This window comes from Triticum urartu, chromosome 6A (genome assembly GCF_056163025.1).
Source record: "Triticum urartu cultivar PI428250 chromosome 6A, HENAU_Tu73, whole genome shotgun sequence".
NCBI classification, from domain to species: domain Eukaryota; kingdom Viridiplantae; phylum Streptophyta; class Magnoliopsida; order Poales; family Poaceae; genus Triticum; species Triticum urartu.
Genome location: NC_141878.1, coordinates 366,130,297 through 366,140,451, shown reverse-complemented (window position 1 = coordinate 366,140,451; position 10,155 = coordinate 366,130,297). Strand labels below are relative to the sequence as shown.

Sequence of the window (10,155 nt, the reverse complement as noted above, 5' to 3'; positions counted from 1 at the left end):
ATGCGAATGCATCTTGAGGCAATTGATAATGATCTCTGGTATGTTGTGGAAAATGGTGTTCCCTCAGTCACACCTTCTCTGAATGCTGCTGATGTGAAGAGATTTAAGCAACTCGACTCTCAAGCGAAGAATATCATATGTGGCCATCTGAGCAAAGGACAGTATGGAAGAGTGAGTGCTTTGGAAACTGCTAAGCTTATCTGGGATAGGCTGTCCAAAGTCAATGAAGGAGTCTCAACACAACGTGACTCTCGAGTTGATGTTCTTCACAATCTCTTCAACCGGTTCAAAAGACTCAACAATGAAAATGTTCAGCGGACCTTCGATCGCCTGACTGACATCTCAAATGAGCTTCAAGCACTTGGTGCCACTGACATCACCGGACCATGAGGTGGTGAAGAAATTGTTGAGATCGCTTGATTCCTCAGTTGATACTCTGGCATTGATGATACAAGAACGTGCTGATTACAAGTCACTTGATCCCGCTAATATCCTCGAGAGGCTAAATACTCATGAGTTCCAGCTTGCTGAGAAGAGAGATCTCTATGGTTCGAGCTATGGCAGATCACGTGCCCTGAAGGCCAAGGCAGTGTCTGAATCTGAAGATGAAGATTCTGGTAGCAGCCTTGGTGATCCTGAAGAACTGAGCCATGAGCTAGCACTGCTCGTGAAGAAATTCCAGAAGTTCTCAAGACGTGGTCGCTTTGGAAAATCCTAAAGGAGCATTGATTCCTCATCCAGTGACTATAGGAAGAGGCTTTGTCACAAATGCAAGAAACCTGGACACTATATTCAAGATTTTCCTCAGTGGGAAAAGGAATCAAATAAGAAGAAATACAAGGATTACAGTTCTGATGATGCGAAGAAAAAGAAGAAATCCTCAAAATCTTCATCATCAAAATCCTCGAAGTCTTCGTCTTACAAGAAGAGAAGCTCCAAGAAGGCTCGGGCGTTCATTGGCAAGGAAATGGACTCTGAGGCTGAATCTGAGGAACATGAGGAAGAGGAGGCATCTGAGGAGTCTGAGTCTGGTGTGGCGAGCCTGGCTCTCGCTACTGCCATCGTCAGCAAGTCCATCTTCAACTCTGAAGAAAATGGATTCACCAACACGGCTGATGGAAACAATGATGACTACGCTCCCACCTATTGCTTCATGGCAAAAGGTGACAAGGTACTCAAATACCCCTCCTCTGAATCAAGTGAGAATGAATCTGACGAAAACCTCAAACCCAGCTACTCCAAACTTGCTAAGATTGTTGTAAAACAACAAAAGGCTTTTGAAAAGGTTCAAAACATGCTAGACAAAACTGATGATATGTTGGGTGAAGAAATGGATCGCACTAAAACCTTGACTGAAAATCTTCAGAGACTTCAGTCTAGGTTTGACAACCTTCAAGGTCATCATAACACTCTCTTATCTGATCATGAGAAGCTTTCATATGAATTTCTTCAAATAAAGCAAGATCTTGAAAAGCTAAGAGTGAGTTATGAAGATCTTCAGAAGGAGCGCGATTCATTACTTGCTCAACAAATCATCGCTTCTCAGGAAGAATTTGTTCATCCATGCTTGAAGTGCATTGAACATGAATCTGCTAATTCTTCACCTGAATGTTCAAATGCTGCTAATGTTTCAAATTCTTCACCCGCCTCTGCTATCACTAATTCCTCATTTGAGGACACTGCTAGTATCACTAACGATGCAGGGCTGAAGGAATTGTACATGACAGGCATGTACAAAAGCCTCAAAGGGCATCAGACTCTTTGTGATGTTCTTAAAAAGCAGATCCTCAACAGGAACCCTAGGAAAGAGGGTATTGCCTTTGAGAGGAAACTCAATGCTGATGGTACATATTGGAAGCCTGAGCAGTACCCCAAAACCTCATGGGTGGCTGCAAATGGACCTCCAATTGATCCATCTAACTTATCTGGCTTTGCATGTGAATCTCCTCATTCTGATGATGAGTCATTTGACTCCAACTATAAACTGTTCAAAAATCAGAATGGTGAAGTATTTGCTAGATATGTTGGCACTAACTGCAGGAACGGTTCTCCTATGAAGAAAATCTGGGTTCCCAAAAGATGCCTTAAAAATCTTCAGGTGAATGTCATCATGACACCACCTGTGAAGAAGAGGAACCCCAGATCACATTCTTCATATGGACCAAATTCTTCATTTGGATCCAAGTCCTCATACGGACCAAACTCCTCACGAGGATCAAATTCCTCAAAAGGATCAAAGTACTCGCATGATTATCATCATGCTAACCCGTCTGTTTCGCAGGGAAGATCTAAGGATTATGGATATGTGCATTATTCTTCAAATCATTATGTTCATAAGTCCTCGAAGAATTTCTCTGCTTACTCTTATGCTTACCCTAACTCCTCTTATGTGAAACGAAATGGACTGGCTTCCATGCCACCTTTCTCGTATGGAGCTCGCAGAGGGATGAACTCTTTGCCACCCCTTCAGATGTGGGTGGTGAAGAAAAAGAACTAATCTCTTCTGCAGGGTCAGGTCTCCAGACGTACGTAATCATCTGAAGAATTTGCTGGAGACCTATGTGTGCCTAAAAGGACGCAGGCTAATCATGAAGAAATGAACTTTCATTTCTCACGTCCTCATACTGCTTTATCTGTTCTGTTGCTTGATGAAATTGACCTGATGAATTGATGTCATATTCTTCACTGATGAAGTATATGAGTTCGTAAGTTGCACTAATTCATCTGCAGGATGATCAACCCAAAGCCACTGAGTGGGTCCTCGATAGTGGATGTACAAATCACATGACTGGTTACAGGAATCTATTGATGGAAGCTCCCTTATCACCATCGCATCTGAAGCATATCATCTTCACTGACAAAGGCAAAAGTCAGGTATTGGGTCTAGGTAAGGTTGCGATCACAAAGGATCGACACATGGACAAAGTCATACTTGTCGAGTCCTTAGGATACAACCTCATGTCTGTCTCAATGCTTTGCGATCTTGATATGGTTGTTGTCTTTGGCAAGTACCGTTGTGTTATGGTTATGGAAGCTGACAATTCCAAAGTCTTCGAAGGCTTTAGGAGAGGAGACTTGTATATTGTTGATTTCTCTATAGGACCGCAACCAGCCGTGTGTCTACTTGCAAAAGCTTCATAAGGCTGGCTCTGGCATCGACGATTTGGTCATGCAGGCATGAGGAATTTGCACACGCTTGCGAAGAAGAAGCATGTCATTGGCATCAAGAATGTCAAATTCCTCAAGGATCACTTATGCGGAGCCTGTGAAGCTGGGAAGATGACAAAGGCTAAGCATCCAGCAAAGACTATCATGACCACCACTCGTCCATTTGAATTGGTTCACATGGATCTCTTCGGTCCTAACCATTATTCTGCAGTCTCAAATGATGCATCTCTCTATGGCTTTGTTATTGTTGATGATTACTCTCGATACACATGGGTACACATTGTTACTTACAAACATGAAGTGCAGGAAGTCTTCAAACGATTTTCCTCGAGGGCTTCAACCAACTTTGGTGTGAAGATCAAGCACATTAGAAGTGACAATGGAACTGAGTTCAAGAATTCTGGTCTTGATGACTATCTTGATGAACTTGGTATTACTCATGAGTTATCTGCTCCTTATACTCCTCAGCAGAATGGCGTCGTGGAGCGCAAGAACATGACTCTTGATGAGATGGCTCGCACTATGCTTGATGAATACAAAACGCCTCGTCATTTCTGGATTGAGGCAATTGATACTGCATGCCACATCATCAATAGAGTATATCTTCACAAATTCTTCAAGAAGACTGCCTATGAACTCCTCACTGACAAGAAACCCAATGTAAGTTATTTCAAAGTCTTCGGTGCTAAATGTTGGATTAGAGATCCTCTTCACAACTCAAAATTTGCACCAAAAGCACATGAAGGTTTCATGCTTGGTTACGGAAAAGACTCGCACACCTACAGAGTCTTCAACAACGTTCTTCACAAGGTTGTTGAAACTGTAGATGTGTGGTTCGATGAAACTAATGGCTCGCAAAGAGAGCACCTACCTTCTGTGATAGATGAACCAGCACCTGAGGAAACTATCAAGTTCAAGGCTACTGAGGATGTCATTCCTACCGAAGAATCTGCTGAAGAATTCATTCCAGGACATGAAGAACGTCGAGCTAATGCACCTGAAGAAAATACTGAAGAATATGGTGCTGAAGAAAATGCTGATCAAATTCCTCAACGACAACCAGCTCATCCTCGCTTTGCAAAAGAAGTGCAAGTTGAAAAGATCATCGATGACATTAAAGCACCAGGTCCTCTCACACGCTCAAAAGCTTCACATTTATCTAACTTTTGTAGGCACTATGTTTTTGTCTCTGTCACAGAGCCCACTAAGGTAGATGAAGCATTTCTGGAGCCTGAGTGGATTCAGGCCATGCAAAAAGAATTACATCAGTTCGAGCTCAACAACGTCTGGGAACTGGTCAAACGCCATAAGGAATCACACCATAAGGCTGTGAAGCATATTCTTCGATATCTAGCTCACACACCAACACTTGGATTATGGTACCCCAAGGGCTCGGCTTTTGATCTCATTGGATATTCTGACTCTAACTATGCTGGTGATCGTGTGGACCACAAGTCAACATCTAGTACATGTCATTTCCTCGGACGATCTTTGGTATGTTGGTCCTCGAAGAAACAGAATTGTGTATCACTATCTACTGCTGAAGCTGAGTACATTGCCGCTGGTTCTTGCTGTGCTCAGTTGCTATGGATGAAGCAAACTCTCAAGGACTACGGCGTCAACGTGAAGAATGTGCCTCTCTTCTGTGACAATGAGAGTGCCATCAAGATTGCTCACAACCCAGTTCAGCACTCGAAGACAAAGCACATTCAGATTCGTCATCATTTTCTTCGTGATCATGTGTTGAAGGGCGACATTTCTATTGAGCATGTGAAGACTGAAGAACAGCTAGCCGATATCTTCACAAAGCCCTTGGATGAGAAGAGATTTAGCAAGTTGCGGTGTGAGCTAAATATCTTAAAATCTTTGAATGTTCTTTGAAAAGGACACTCATCCTAACACTTATGCAAAATTGATGACTTAGATGTGCAACACATGAAGAAACGTTTTTCTTTAATCAATGAAGAATAACACTCTAAGTGTGAAGAAATTAACGAAGAATTTGATTCTCAGAACCCTACGACAATTGTACGCGGTGTCTGAAATCATCATTCTTATACGGTGGGTCACGCCACCACCAAAAGTTGAAAATCTTCAATTTGAGTTTTTTTTTGTTTCGAAATTCCTCAGTTGTTCAAATTCTTCAACTTTGCATTGTCTTCATTGTTTCCGTCGTTTTTCTTCATTGGCTATATATATATATATATATATATATATATATATATATATATATGAGTTTATGTCCTCTACAGCATTCACTTATGGCTATTTCTTCAAGTTGGCTTTTCTGCTAAGTGAATGTGATCGGACCCTTCCCCTCTATGCTATACTCAGCCCAATCTGTTCACAAATTCTTCATGTGCGTTCTATTTGAAACTCGTTCAAAATCTTCACTATGTCCTTGTCAGCTGAAGAAATTGCGAATGGAACTTTAAAACCTATCTTATCTAAATTTTCGGTTTTGCCGCCCAAACCATTCCGCATCCCACGATATACTTATCTATTCACCCATGATCGCACACGATCTCCACCTCTCAGTACGTGGGTGACACATGTCAAGCGAATGAGAAGGGTCGGGGGCATGTTCATCCAAATTCTTCGGGCGAACAGTTTTTCACTGCGGCTATAAATACCCCCCTTCCTCACTTCCTTTACTCCGCTCGACCTCTCTCCAGCTCGAGATTCTCAAACCATAGCGCCACCGCTACATCATCGTCGCCGGTGAGGAAGAGCTTCACTGCCTCAACCTCGTCGCCATCGTACTCGGGCCGGCCGCGGAAATCTTCACTCCGCCCCCGCCGTAGCCATCTTCCTCCGCCAAGTTAGGGCGTGGAAGATCTGCACTGACGAACTTCACATCTCCATTCCAGTTCGTCGTGTTCTTCGTACAGGGTAATTAAAAGTTACTTTTACTACCCTCTTTGATTCAAATGATTTCTACAAAAACCTTAAAGGTGTTTTTCTTCATATCTTCACACACTAAAACACCTCACATGTCATCTGTTCTTGATTCGTTTCTCTAAGCTATGTTTTTCTTCAAGATTCCTCAAATGTGTGGATTTTCGATCTATACATCTCTAGAACCTAAGACAAAGAACGCTTAGTGAAATTCTTCAAGACTCATCTGGTCAAATTCCTCAAACTTGTTCTTTTTGAAAAACCTCTGGGAACGCATATGACCTCTCCAAATTCCTCGCAACTATACTCTGTTCACAGGTACTCATGCCAGCTGCTGAATCACTAGGTTCTCATCAACTTAACTCATTTGCAGCGTTCCTCGAAGAAAAGTTGCATACTTCTTCAGAGAATTCAATTGTTCAAATTTCTCAACTGAAGAAAATGGCTTATGGTAAGAAGCCACAGAAAGGAGGAAAGAGATCAGAGGTCAACACTGCTTTTGAAATACCTGAGGACATCTATGCTGGGTACTGCACACCCCCTGAGGAAGATAAAAATCAGTGCAAGGTGCGCATTCAAAAGATTGAGAGGAGATGGGCAAGAGAGTGGAGGGAGTACAGATATGTCACTACCAAATATATGAAGAAATTTGCACTAAATCCTCCATGCCCAAGACCTCCGTTGGCACATGGTCAAATAGATGATCCCACCAGCCTCAAGCGTAGTGAGGATTATCCTGATGAATGGGCCAAGCGCCAGGCCAAGTTGGCCAAATAAGCAAAAGATGCAGTGAGGAAATTCAACGAACACTCTGCTGCCGCTGCTGTTGTTGAGGCCTCTATAAAGTCGAAGAAGGCCATGCCAAAGAAGCCTGCTCACAAGCCCAGTGCTTCACCAGCAATGCCCTCACGGCCGAGTTCCTCAGCTATGCCCTCACGGCCAGATTCCTCAAAGCCCTCACGGCCAATTCCTCACGCTGCTCCTGCTCCTACAAAATCTTCAGCTCCACCGCCAAGGTCTTCGGCTGCTCCGACCAAATCCTCAGCACCTGTGCATCTCGCCACGTGCCAAAGGACCACAGGCATATCTATTGCCTTAGGAGCCTCTGCAAGTTCCTCAGCTGCTCCAAGTTCCTCAGCTACTCCCACTCTTCTGAAGAAAAAGACCACTGCTGGACAAGGTCCTCGACCAAGTCCTCACAAGAAGCAGGTCGCCTTTCAAGTGTTGTCTGATGAAGACGAAGCTGATGATGAAGAACTTGTTGAAATCATCAGGGACAGGCAACTCAGGGCCGCTAGAGCCAAAGGCAGTAATGTCCCATTAATGCTGGATCCGAAGTTGATCCTAGACTTCATTGACTTGTGGCACAAAGACCCCAACACACCTCTGCCTGAGCTGAACCTCACTCCTGGTCAAAGTCATATACTGACTCACTTCATTGATGAAGAGAAATGGAAATTTGAATGGGGAAGGAGGGTGAAGAAAGCGCAATACAAGAAAGAGCGCTTTCTGAAGCAAAACATTCTGAAGCTTTCACCTGAAGAACTTGTTGCTCTTCAATCTGAAATCAAGAAACTGAGTGATGAATTTGATCACTATTATGCTGACTGGCTTGGAGCCAAAGTCAGATTTATAAAGATAACTGAACAGTTCACTTCCAATGTTGCAGCCCCAACACAACAAGAAAACCCTCAGGCTGAAGTATCTGCTCAGCCTACTGAAGAAAATGCCAGCACCGCTGATGATACTCAGGCTGCTGAAGAAAATGCTAGTACCAGGGCTGATGACTACATTCCAGCCGCTGATGAAATTGCCAGGGCAACCACTAGTGTTGCGCCTGAAGAAATACAATCCAATTCCTCTGCTCCTACGCCTACACCAACTCTGATCCTTCCATCTACATCAGATGTGAAGAAAACTAAGACTGCAGAGTGTGCAGCGGTGAAGAAAAGGAAGGCATCAACTACATCAGATTCTTCAACTCATAAGAAGATGAAGCCATTGACTAGCTCGTTTGCAAACCCCATTGATGTTGTTCCTATCTCAACCATGTCATCAAAGGACCTTGTTCTTTTTGATGAAGAATATGTGATTCCAAGTGAATCTGATAAAGAGAATCCCTCTGCTGCTTCGTCAGAGCAGATGGATGAAGAAATTGAAGTGGATGCAATCCCTTCAACACCAGTTGTCTCCTCGCCTATGCCTCAGTTTATTGCTGAAGAGGCCGGCGTTGAAGAAATGGGAGATGAAGATGTGGACATTGGCTGTACCACACCCGTGCTAAGTGATGAATTTTGGGAAAGTCAGCACCCCATCTCTCCACTCTTCACACCATTGCAAAAAATTCCTCAGTCCCTAGTAACAACTGTACAAATGGGATCTGATGAACCACATGCCACACCGTCTGTCCATGAAGAAATTCCAGACACTAGTGCTGAAGATCATGTAAATGAAGAATTGAAGTCCCAGGCTGCCACTGAAGCAGCACCTGAAATTCCTCGGCCTGTGGAACCTGAGATCGAGATCCCGGAGGTTGTGATGCAATTGACTGACACTCCTCAACCCAAGCCAAAGGATCCATTCTCAAAGAAGCAAAAATTCAAGGCTGATGATTTCTTCAGCGAGCACGTGTTCTTCACTAACTACAATCCTTATGACTCTGCTCGTCTAAGGAGGAAGCGTTTCTGGACTGCAAGCCAGGCCAACTTCTATTCTTCACTGGTTTTCAACAAAGACAAAATCTTCTACCATGAGCATATTCCTTACGTGGACATGGAATCATTACCTTGCTTCTCTCCTATGCTCAGTGTTCTTCATGATGCAGGCCTCCTCAACTTTTGCTCTGACATTGTTGATTGGAATGAAGAGCTTATTCTTCAGTTCTACGCTACATTGCATATCACTGGTGATCCTAAAGATATCAACACCTGGGTCTTGGACTGGATGACCGAAAATACTCACTATAAGGACACCGGCCTCTGAATTGCTTCATGCCTTGCCCATCAGTCCACCCAGTGAAGGAGCTCGCTGCCTGTATCATGAACCAGAACTCACAGCTCATTACATGCAAGTGTTAATGAAGCCTTTGAAGCCCGGTCAAGCCCCAAGGACCAAATTCCTCGTGAAGGATTTACTCTATGTGCCTAGAACCGTCTATCGCATTCTGACGAGGACAATGAGTCCCATCAAAGCCCACGACTCATCTGATGAGGAAATAGTTGGGATCATGAAGAATCTGCTATTCAACATCATTCATAGCATTCCTATCAACTATCACGATTTCTTCATGAGGACCCTGGCAAACGCTGCACTTTCTCCGTTTGAGCTGAAACCTTATGCACCTTGGATTATGAGATTCCTTAGGACAAGGTCTTCACTCAACTACAAGGCTGATTTTTAGAATCACCTTAGCTATCTACCCCCGATTGAAGTCCTCAAGCAGGCTTTTACTTCAACTGATGAAAAGGGCAAGGCTCCTGCTGTCATTAATGAAGGCATTCGTCCATTGGATGGTCAGTTTCACAAAGCTGCATCTTATTCCACCAATGATGACTCTGCCACACATGACTCTGATGCCAATGCACTCAAGTCTACTCCTCAAGCCACTGCTCCTTGTGTGCTGACTGACCGTGGGCTTCTGCTTAGTCTTCACCAGAAGGTGGATCGAAACCATAAATGGGTTAAGCGTCAGTTTGGTTCATTTCTTCACAACATGACTGCTACACACAATGCAGTGAAGAAAAACCATTACTACCTCCATGAAGTCTTCGGTCGCACCTGGGCCATTCTATCACATCTGTATGGTGAAGAAGATCTCAAGAAAATGGGTCTCAAGGAAGATTTTGACTGGTCTGCACCTCCACTGAAGAAATTCAAGAAGTTCAAGGTTCCTTCTTTGGTGTCCAACTCATATTCTTCATCACGCGATACCGACGAGTATGAAGACTTGGACGACACTGCAGCAGGCCCTTCCACGACAAACGACCCCAACAACGCTGGCTCTCCTTCATCAACTTGATATTCTTTAGGGGCGTTAGTCCTCATTTTAGATCCTTTTGGTCATTCGATGACAAAGGGGGAGAATTTTGA

General features: G+C 43.7%; 1 pseudogene; it reads left to right on the top strand.

The window, feature by feature from the left end:
• The first annotated feature begins 445 nt into the window (after positions 1 to 445).
• On the top strand, positions 446 to 9,048 carry LOC147965276 (uncharacterized; annotated as a pseudogene).
• The last annotated feature ends 1,107 nt before the right edge of the window (positions 9,049 to 10,155 follow it).